Raw genomic sequence first — 12,261 nt, forward strand, 5'->3', positions numbered from 1 at the left:
AAATAAGGCAATTGAAAATACCATGGTTTGGGTCAGGCATACCTTAGTCCAAAAAATGTCAACTATGCTCTTTAACACTTTGAAGAAGTTTTGCGCAGCAGATTTGTCTAATGCAGTACATCTGTTCATTTCTTGACTGCTGCTTCCATGAGCATTGTTTGTGGATCCAAGCAAACTGAAGTCTTTGACATTTTCAGGCTTTTCTCCATTCATTTATTGGTCTTATTTATTGGTTCAGTTATAATAAATTTCATTTTCTTTACATTAAGGTGCAATCCATACTCCAGACTTTAGTCTTCGATCTTCATCAGTATGCCATGTCTTCTTTGATCCTAGAAAGCAAAGTTGGGTTATCTGCATATTGTAAATTGTTAATAAGTCTTCTCCATTCCTGATGCCACATTCTTCTTCATATAATCCAGCTTCTCAGATTACTTGCTCAGTATACAGATTAAAGTATAGTGAAAGAATATCTTTCCTGATTTAAAATCATTCAGTATCCTGGTGTTCTGTTTGAACAACTGCCTCTTGGTCTATATACAGATTCCCCATGACCCTAATTAAGTGCTTTGGAATATGCATATTTCATCTTGTTATTCATAGTTTGTTATGACCCACAAAATGGAATGTCTTTGTACAATCAATAAAGCACAAGTAAATAGCTTTCAAATATTTTATGCTTTCATCCAAGATCCACTTGACATCCGCAAAGATATTACTCATTCCACATTCTCTTCTGAATCCAGCTTGAATTTCTGGCAGCTCCTTTCGAAGTACAGCTATGACTGATTTTGAACTATCTTAAGCAAAATTTAGCTTGCATGTGATATTAAGGATAGGGTACAGTGAGTTCCATACTCCATTTGGTCACTTTTCTTTAGAGTTGGGACAAATATGTATTTCCTGCAATCTGTTGGCCAGGTAGCTAGCTGTCTTCCAAATTTCTTAGCATAGAGAAGTAAACATCTGCAGTGCTGCATCAGTTTGCTGAAACATTTCTATTTGTATTCCTTCAATTCCTGAAGTCTTGTTTTTCAACACCAATGCCTTTAGTGCAGGTTAGAACTCTTCCTTCAATATTGTCAGTTCTTAATAATACGATGTTGTTATTTAGTGCCATCAAGTTGGTTCTGACTCATAGTGAACCTATATAGGCTTTGTAAGGAATGGGTTGGTGGATTTGAGCCACTGGACTTGCAGTTCAAACCAACTATTCTGTTCAGTGCTTACCCTACAATGACATACTTCCTGAAATTGTTGAACATCATCTGACTATTTTCAGTGTGTTGACTGTATTTTATTTTTTTATGTTTCCCGAATCATTCAATATTTTTTCCATAGAATTTACCAGTATTGCAAGTTAAGGCTTGAATTTTTTCTTCAGTTCTTTCAGCTGAAGAAAAATTGTGTGTTCTTCCCATTAGGTATTTGCACATTTCATTTTGTCATCTCAAGTTGCCCTTGGAAATTTTATACTCAGCTCTTTTACTTCATCATTTCTTCTAGTTGCTTTAGTTTCTCTGCATTCAAGAGCAAGTTTCAGAATTTCTTCTAACATTCATTTTTGGTCTTTTCTTTTCCTTCCTTTTTAATGACCTTTTATTTTCTTCATTTATGATGTTGATGTCTCTTCTACAATGCCTCTGGTCTTTGGTCATTAGTGTTTAATGCATCAAATCTGTTCTTGAGATGGTCTCTAAATTCAATTGAAATATTTTTATTTATTAGGAGTCCTAGTGTGGCACTGTGGGCCCTGGACTGCAATGTCACTTTGAACTGCAAGGTCAGCAATTCAAGTTCTGCTCCTCAGAAACCCTATATAGGGTCACTATGGGTCAGAATCAACTCAACATATGTATATATATAGTCTTGGTGTGGTGCTGTAGGATCAGCACTGGTCTGCGAACCACAGGGTTGGCAGTTCAAGCCCACTAGCCCACCAGCTGCTCCTCGGAAACCCTATATACGGCTACAATTTGTAGGAATGGATTCGACAGCATTTAATAACAATGTATATACTCAGTGTCATATTTTGACTCTTGTGGAGTTGTTTTAATTTTCTTCCACTTCAGCCTGACCTTCCATATGAACATTTGGAAGTATGTTCCACATTCAGCCCTGGGCCTTATTTTAGCTTTGTTGAGTTTTTCCATCATTTCTTTCCACAGATATGTTATTGTTGTTAAGTACCATCAAGTCGGTTCTTCTGCAGATATAGCCAATTTATTTCTATAAATTACATTTGGTGGGTTCCATATGTACAGTTACAAATTATGCAGTTGGAAAAGGGTATTTTCAATGACTAGATCATTGGTCTTGCCAAATTCTAGAATACGTTCTCCAGAATAATTTCTATCATCAAGGCCACCATACTTTTCAACTGCTGACTCTTCTTTGTTTCCAAATAAGTAGTTAACAATGGATCTTGATTGCATGTTTGATTAATTTCAGATTGGAGAAGGTGGTGGAATTCATCATTTTTTTCATCAGTGACCTTAGTAGTTAATGTACAATTTTAGTAATAGTGGTATTGCCAACTCTTCCTTCTAAGCATACAGATATTATCCTATCACAGACAGCATTGTACTAAAGATAGATCTATAAATGATCTTTTGGAAGATTAATGCGATGTCATTCTTCAGTTTATCGTTCCCAGCATAGTAAATCATATGATTTTAGATTCCAAATGGCCAGTACCAATCCATTTCAACTTCATTTATGCTTAGGATATCAGTCTTTATATATTCCCTTCATTTTGGAGACTTTCAATTTTCCTAGCTTTGTATCTCCTACATTCCATGTCCCAATTATTAATGGATGTTTGCACCTGTTTCTTCTCCTTTTGAGTTGTGCCCCATCAACAAATGAAGGTCCCAAAAGCTTAACCTTATGTTTCAAACTGATTTAGCAGTCCAGCTCATTAATATGCAGCCACACACCAGGACATGATTGGGTGGAGTCATGCCAGTAAGGAATACAGGACTATAAGACTGGAATTGGTTAGTTTTGCCATCAGGTCAATTCTTCCTCAGTTACATTTTTAGTGTTTTCCAATCTGACAAGCTCATCTTCTGGCATTATACCAGCTAGTGTTCTCCTGCTATTCATAAGGTTTTCAGTGACTAAACATTCAGAAGTAGTCTGTCTCTCCTTCTTCCAAGTCTGTCTTAGTCTGGAAGCTCCCCTAAAACCTGTTGACATTGGATAACCTTGTTAATATTTAAAAGAATGGTGGCATAGCTTCCAGCATCATAGCCACATACATTTCTATTTGCTAACTATCGTTTATCATTAATATTTTCTACAATCTCTATACTGTAGCAAAACAAATCCTTTGCGCACATAACGTTGGGAAATACCCACAGTTTTCTCTTCATCCATAAAGTGAAATAAGCTTTCTCATGAATATAGAAAAAACTTCATTTCATGTGCCCTAAAAACCTGGACTCCTGGTGTGGCACTGTAGGATCAGCACTGGACTGTGAATTACAAGAATTACTGGTAGTTCAAACTTACCAGCTATACTTCAGAAACTCTATACAGAACAGTTTCTATGTCACTTAACAAACAAACAAACAAAAACATATAGAAGGGAGAGGTTTTATTTCATCTTTCTCAAATAGATGAACTTTCTTACCTGAACTTCCGAAAATTGACCAGTCAGATATCAGCTCCAAAATCTCCTTTGATAACCTATCCAGATATCATCACATTATTTCTGTCAAGGATTTGGAATATTTCCTGATTGTTGTTGTTAAGTGTCGTAAAGTCGACTCCAACCCATAGTGACCCTGTATAGTGTTTCCAAGGAGTAGCTAGTGAGCTTGAACTGCCAACCTTGCAGTACAAACGGCTTTGCAGTCTGGCACATTAACCCACAGTGCCACACCAGGACTCCATTTCCTGAATGTTGTTGTTGTTGTTGTTGCTAAGTGCCATTGAGTCAATCCTGACGAGTCAACCCATGGCAACCCTGTATAGGGTTTCCAAGGAGCAGCTGGTGAGCTTGAACCACCGACCTTGCAGTTCAAACAACTTTGCAGCCTGACGTATTAGACCACAGTGTCATACCAGGACTCCATTTCCTGATTGTTGTTGTTATGAAGTGTCGTTGAGTCGGTTCCAACCCATAACGACCCTGTATAAGGTTTCCGAGTAGCAGCTGGTGAGCCTGAACTTCTGACCTTGGAATTCAAACAGCTTCGCAGTCTGGTGCATTAACCCACAGCGCCACACCAGGACTCCTACTATTTATATTTAATTAGAGAAGCTGGTTTTTCACAACTCTGTATAACAAACCTGTGGTGCTTTGAATATATTTAAGGCCTTTTTTATCCAGAGTTGCCTTAATTCTCACCAAGTGATTGGACTGTTGTTAGGGGTCGGCAAGTCGGTTCCAACCCCTAGAGACCTGTATAGGGTTTCTGAGGAGCAACTGGTGAGCTTGAACCACCACCCTTGCAGTTTAAACTGATTTTGCAGTCCAGCTCATGAACCTGCAGCCACACACCAGGACATGATTGGGTGGGATCACGAAAGTAAGAAACATACAGTGGTTACAAATGGGGCTACTAACCTCAGGGTCATCAGTTCGAAACTACCAACTGTTCCACGGGAGAAAGATGAGGCTTTGTGCTCCCGTAAAGATTTACAGCCTCAGAAACCCTGTGTACAGGGTCGCTATGAGTCGGAACTGACTCCACAGCACATAACAACGAAGACTATAATTGGTTAGTTTTGCCATACAACTAGGCTTAAAAAGGAGCCATCACAGAAGCAGAGACAGAAGATCCTAGGACCATCAGGAAGGAAGAGTATGAGTGAAGTGTGAGAGATCCCTACCTAGAGAAATACCATGACAGCAGTGAGGGCAGAAGCTATAGGATGGAGAGAAAGAGCAGCTTCCGGCTTCCGGCCCATGGACTGAGTAAAGCTGAATACTTACAGGCAGGAGACTGGCTTGCAGAATAGGTCCTTTGGGCATTCACAGACTGGCTAAAAGAGTTTTGTAACACTTGCCCAAGTAGGGCAGAGTGACTGAAAACAAGAGTGATGTTTGCCTGAAATACAGCAGACAAGAGGTGTTCCTGACTAGAAAACTGATGTGTTCTGAGTTGGTTTTGATTCTGAATTGTCCCCTGTTCACTTCCCTAATAAACCCCATAATCGTGAGTACCGACCGTTATGAGTTCTATGTGGCCGCTGCAATGGATTATCGAACCCAGATGTGAGCAGAGAGTGCTGTATGATGAATGGTTTGTGTCAAAATAGGGTAAAGAAGGTTGTAGAGTAGAACTATGTCTGGCCTCTGCTTCATAGGACTTGGCTTTGGGTTGAGTTTGGGTTTGATTCTCTTTCCCCTTGTGAAGCCAGGGGAAGTCAGGTATGGCTCCCACATGGATCTTGTAATACCTCAGCCTATGAAGTCAATCAGACTTGGTTTCATGTCTGAAAACAGTTCTCACCGTTTTTCTTTCCTGCATGAATTCAAGCATATGCTTTCCTGCCAGAGGCAAGTTTGAAGAGACAGTTATTCCCTACATTTGATTAATTAAATTCTCTTTATAAATATAACCCTTACAACATTGTAGCATAAGCACTGGACAGCTAATCACAAGGTTGGTGATTCAAACTCACCAGACACAACCTGGAGACCCTTTACAAGGTTGCTGTGAGTTGGAACCTACTCAATGGCACTTAACAATAACAAAAACAAATACTTAATGTTATAGTTTGACCTTTTATTGACCAAGGAAAAGAATTACTTCTGAAGGCCAAGAAAGCCTTATTATACCCTGAAACTTGACCAAATTATTATTTTTGATATGTAAAGTCAGAGAAACAAGAAAAAAATCCAGGCTTGAGGAAGTGAGAGAATTTTTATGATGTATTAAAGAAATAAATAGCTCTACTACATTAAGAGAATTTTAATATACCTCACACAGGCTTATATGAAACTTGTAATGACAGTGTAGTTAAGAGAAATTAACTCAAAATATGTAAATTGATTGAGTGTTGAACTGTACTGTGGTTATTAGAACTAATTTCCCCCCTGTAAATCTTGCATTGACACTTAAAACATTTTTATAAGAATCCATTATAAGCCTCATTTTATGAGAAGGTCTTATTATTAAGTGAAAGTAACCATATATGCATTCACATAAATGCCAAGTAGAACAAGAAACAGCTTTTAATTGAGAGTTAAAATTCATAAATATAATGAATGATAATAATACCATTTTGTATAATTCTTTTTCTTAACAAAGCCCTTTCAAATATTCTGCATTCAGTCTGTATGAAAATGCAGTGTTAAAGTAAGATATCAGGAATTTAGGCCTGACATCCTATGGATGTCTATTGATATTTGACAGTATTATCTTTTGAGTTAGAATTATGAGTATTTAAAAATAAACCATGGGAAATGAATTAGTCATTTTCAAATGTTCTAGGAAAGTCAGTTGGAGCTTAAGAACATCACATCTCTACATCCTTATCTCTAAAAAAATTATGACTAATTTACATGTGAGGCCATATGGTCAATTTGCATAGACAGACCCAAGAAAAAGAATGCTGCCCACTTGAAGACTGAGGGAGATGGGAGATACAGGCTGGAAGATTAGTGCAGTGTGTTTTTTGTTTTTGTTTTTTTCAGTCATTCATTTGCTAGCTCAAGCAAAGTCTAAGTGGGTCAGTGAGAACCAAAAATCTTTTCTTTCTTCTTTTCTGAAACTTTTCATATCCAAAAGATCATAATTACATTAAAAAAAATACACTTGGAGAAGTTAAGTAAAATTCCTGGATGATGCAAAAGGTTGGCAGTTCAAATATACCCAGAAGAACCTCAGAGGATTATTGTTGCCAAGTGCCATTGAATGGTTCCAACTCATAGTAACCCAATGCACCACAGAACGAAACACTGTATGGACCTGTACCATAGTCACTACTGTTCTTATGTTTAAGCCTACAGCTGCTGCCACCTGCAAATCCAGCTCATTTAGGGTCTTCCCTTTTTCTCTGATCCTCCACTTTACCAAGCATGATGTCCTTCTCCAGAGATTTTTCTCCCTGATAATATGTCCAAAATATGAAAGACAAAGTCTTGCCATCCGGCTTCTAAGGAGCATTTTGGCTGTACTTCATGCTTGTTCTTCTGTCATTCTATGAAACTTTTACTATTCTTCTCCAACACCTTAATTCAAGTGCATCAATTCTTATACTGTTTTCCTTATTCATTGTCCAACTTTCATGTGTGTGTGAAACCATTGAAAACACCATAGCTTGGATCAGACACACCTTAACCTCAAATGACTTCTTTGCTATTTACCATGTTAAAGAGGTCTTGCACAGACAAATGAAATGTGTCTTTTGGTTTCTTGACTGCGGCTTCCGTGAGCGCTGATTGTGGATCCAAGCAAAAGGAGTCTTTGGGAACATCCATCTTTTCTCCCTTTATCATAATGTTATTTGTAAGGATTTTTTTTTTTTTTTTTATCTTCATCAGTAAGTATTTATTGTAATTCCTCTTTACTCCCAGCAAGCAAGGTTGTATTGTCAGCATAATACAGATGATTAATGTATCTTCCTCCAAGGAAGACTGACGCCACATTTTTCTTCATATAATCCAGTTTCTCAGTGTACAGATAGAACAAGTAAGGTGAAAAAGGATACAACCCTGACACATACCTTTCCTGATTTTAAACCATTCACTATTCCCTTGTTCCACTGAAATGACTGCCTAGTGACAAGATCCTCATGAGTACAATTAAAAGTTCTGGAATACCTGTTCTTCACAATCTTATCTATAGCTTGTCGTGATCCACATCATCAAAAGCATTTGCATAGTCAATAAAACATCTTTCTTGTATTTTTTGCTTACAGTTAAGATCTATCTGGCATCAGCAATGATATTGCTAGTTCCCCTTCTAAATCTGTCTTCAAAATCTGTCTATCAATGTACTGCTGCAGCCATTTTTTAAATAGCTTCACCAAATTTTACTTGCATGTGTATTAGTAATATTGTTCATTGACTTCCTTGGAGTGCTTCCCATTCTTCATCAGTTTGTATTTGATCAATTCTTGGAGACTTGTTTTTTGCTAATATCTTCAGTTCCTGAAATGGTTGAATATCGACCATTTCTTTTTTAGTACAGTAACTGTATATAATGTCCATCTTCTTTTGATGTTTCCTGAATAATTCAATATTTTGCCCACAGTGTCTATCAGGGTTGCAAGTGAACACTTGAAATTTTTCTTCAGTTCTTTCATCTTGAGAAATGCTGAGTGTGTTCTTCCCTTTTGGTTTTCTACCACCATGTCTATGCACATTTCATTATAATACTTGACTGTCTTCTGAAGCTGCCCTTTGAATTTTTCTGTTCAGATCTTTGACTACCTCATTTTTTCCACTCAATTTAACATCTCTACACTGGAGAACCAGTTTCAGTCTATTCTGACATTTTCTTTCTTTCCTCTGTTTTTAATGACTTTTCCTTTCTTCCTGTATGATGTTCTTGATATCATCCCACAACTCTTCTGTCACCTAGGACCAGGAACTCAGTGGTCACTTCCCTCCCACACCACCTCATGATCTTCTTACTTGTCAGGAGTCACCCAAAGTTTTTTCCTCTCCAGGTCCAACAGTTGCAGTATTTTTTTCCCCTTTGTTATATTGGTTTTGTTTATTTATTCTTTCTTCTTCTTTTCCTCTTTCCATTCTCTTGAATTGTATCCTTTCTATCTCTGCTTTTGTTTTTCCCTTTTATCTTCTGTTCCCTATTTCCCCTATAGTTTTTTTTTTTCTGTTTCATCTTTCTTTACTACTTTTCTTTCTCTTTTCATCTTCTCTCTACCTGATTTTTCTAAGTGTATTTTTTATTCTTTTCCTTTTATTTTGTCTCTTATTTTTCTCTTCTATAGATTTACTTCCCTGTTGTTCCTCTCTTTTTTATTATTATTATATTATTTTTTACTGGTTGCTGCCTATTTTGTTTCATTTTTCTCCTTAATTATTTGTTCTTTTCATAGTTAGTTGCTGGTTTGTTCTGTTTTGTTTTTGCGTGTGTGTTCCTGGGGGGTGGAAAGGTGTGATTCTCCTCTTTCTCACCTGAGAGGAGACAGTAACACTGCCCATAGAGCCCAGCCACAATCATGCCCTCTGCATATCTTCCACTGGACAAGAGCCAATACCAGTTCCTATACCACTTGATTAATGATAGACAGCAGCCAACATCAACCAGATCCACCCTAAACTGAGGTGCATGAACAAAGAAGATTGCATGTGCTTCCATTCTCTAATTAAAGACACAGAAGACAATTGGTGAGAGCCTAAGAACACATTGGCATACAATCATCAATTAAATATACATTTGGAAACCCGACAGTACCCCAGAGACAACTGATAATTTTAGATCACATGAAGAAATAAGAAAGAATGGCTCAAATAAATGACCAAGATGCATAGTCAGAAGACATTATCTTTCTAAGGAAGAAAAAGCAATGGAACTAACTAAAAAACAACTCAAAAAAATAATATATAGGTACTTTCAAAGGATTGACAGAAAGATCAAGGAATTCCAGGAGAACACAGAAAAAACTTTAGTAGAATTTGGAAAAACTTCAATAACAGACCAAAAAAACACACAAAGTTTGAAACAATACAAAATCTACAATTAAAAGTCTAGAATATTAATTACTAAGATTTCAGAAATGGACAACATTTGAAAGGGTAAGGAGTAGATTTGAATCAATGGAGGTCCAAATTAGTGAGCTTGAAGATAAATTGCTTGATATCAATATACTAGAAGGACAACTAGAAGAAAAAAAAAATGAAAGAATCTGAAGAAAGTTTAAGAGTTAAATGGGACACCATGAAGAAAAATAATTTATGGATAATATGAATTCCAGAACAAGAAAAGACAAAAAAAGGTATAAAAAACATTGTCAAAGACCTGTTAGAAAAAAATTTCCTTAACATCATGAAAGATGAGAGGATAAACATACAAGAAGCTGAATTAGCCCTAAACAAGATAGATCCCAAACGAAATCCCTAAGATATATCATAATCAAATTTTTCTAAGCCAAAGACAAGGAAAGATTCCTGATAATTCAGGAAAAAATGAAAAGTTATCTACAAAGGAGACATGATAAGACAAACCTCTGATTACTCAGCAGAAACCATGCAGGCAAGAATACGATGGTATATACAAAACTCTGAAAAAAAAAAAAATTCAACCAAAAATTATATAGCCAGCAAAGTTATCCATCAAATACCACAGTGAAATTAGGGCAGTTACAGATAAATAGAAATTAAGGAAATTTCAAATAACCACACAAATTTACAAAAAAAACTTGCTAAAGGGTGTTCTTTAGACTGACCAACAACAGCAAACAACAACCTGAGATAATATACATGATAACACCAACCAGAACTTAATCAGTTATTAAAGTATTTAAAGTAAAAGAAACTTACAAGACTGAAAATAGGGAACCAGAGATATCAATTTATAATGATTTCAACTACAAAATAAGAGGGAACTTCCAAATGGTAAAGTAGTAAAGTATATTTCAAGACAAAACAGAGGATTTCAAATAAGGAAAATAAAATAACAAATACAGGGTAACCTCAAAGAAAATTAATATATCTTATATCAAAATGAAAAAAAAGAGAAAAATCAGAAAGATTTAGTAAGCATTAACACAACAGAAATAAAAATGAAAAGAAAATCCACAAATAAAATGAACTCAGTGCAGAAAATTATATGGAACAAAGAAACTTGCAGCATCACAAAATACATATATAGCAAAATAACAACAATTCATATCAATCAATAATTACACTGAATATAAATGGACATACACACAATGAAATGCTACTCAGCACTGAAGAATAATGATGAAACTGCCAAACACCTCACAACACAGATAAACCTGGAAGACATTATGCATAGTAAAATAAGTTGGTCACAAAGGAACAAATATTAGACAACGGTGGAAAAAAGTAAAAAAAAAGTGCCCTGAAAAAAAAAAAATTCTATGATGGTTACTGGTTGTTGTTGTTGTTTTTGTTTAGTACCATCAAGTTGGGTTCTGACCCATAGCGATCCTGTATAGGGTTTCCAAGGAGCATATGGTGAACTTGAACCATAGGCATGACTGGTTTAAGTGGACTTTGCAGTCCAGTGCCTTAACCAACAGCACCACACCAGGACTCCTTCATGGTTACTGGGGGAAAGGATTATTCATAGACTCAAAGGTTAATATGGTGACAAGGCAGTCAATATCCAACAAGAGGAAAGTTGAAAGAGGAAATATTTAATAACCTGGTACCCTGACTGCAACCCCTTCCTCAGGATCATAGTGACCTCTGCTTGTGGCTCCTGGAAGGAGGAGATTCAGTCCAGTGGTATCTTCATCAGTGATCAGTTCATTGACAGGACCACCATAAGGCATTAGACCTTTTATTATGGGAGTCGTTCTTGTGCCCAAAAGTATGCTATGCTCCCATAGCTAAACAATTCTGCCCCACTCCCCCACCCCCCAAAAAAAGAGATCCTCATAGAGACTGCTAATAAACTTGGACTCCAGTGTCACTCAAAGTGGACAGTGGTCACAAATGAGGAACCTTGGTTTAGCATCCAAGCAGAAAGCTTCATATTCTGTGCTTGGGGGATAGGCAGATGTTAGCAATATTATTACAGTTCCATAAGTATCTTTTGTTAAAGAGGCTAGAATTTTCTGCAGAGCACATAATGACTACTGGAAGGAGCACAAGAAAGTAATTTTGGTGTATAGGGTTTTAAATACACTAAAAGAAAATGCCAAAAAGCCAGACGTTTACTTCTCACTACCAGATTTCCCAAGCTACATTGAAAGTCTTAGCGAAAAACAAGACTCCAAGAATTGAAGAATTGCAATTGAAACACTTCCACAAACTAATGCACCTTTAGCAGCACTCAGTGGTCATTGTGAAATTTTGGAGACCGTTACCGAGACAGCCAATTTGAATAGATCCATATTGGTGACCATTACAATAAATGTGCTCCAATGGAATGCAAAAATTATCTAGCAATATCATTAATATCACAAATAAGAATTATTTTGCTGAAAGTAATTCAAGATGACTGCAGCAGTACATTAACAAGGAGCTGCCAAAAACTCAAACAGGATTCAAAATAGACCATGGTGTCACTGCTGACACCAGATGGATTCTGGCTGAAGGTACAGATTGCCAGAAAGATATTTACTTGTATTTTGTTTACAATG

The 12,261-nt window shown here is 36.6% G+C and overlaps 1 pseudogene; it reads right to left on the minus strand.

The window, feature by feature from the left end:
* LOC102818130 overlaps positions 1-9,130 on the minus strand; it is a 17,063-nt pseudogene extending 7,933 nt beyond the window's left edge.
* Between the last annotated feature and the right edge of the window lie 3,131 nt (positions 9,131-12,261).

Source organism: Chrysochloris asiatica, unplaced genomic scaffold, assembly GCF_000296735.1.
Source record: "Chrysochloris asiatica unplaced genomic scaffold, ChrAsi1.0 scaffold00068, whole genome shotgun sequence".
Lineage (NCBI taxonomy): Eukaryota > Metazoa > Chordata > Mammalia > Afrosoricida > Chrysochloridae > Chrysochloris > Chrysochloris asiatica.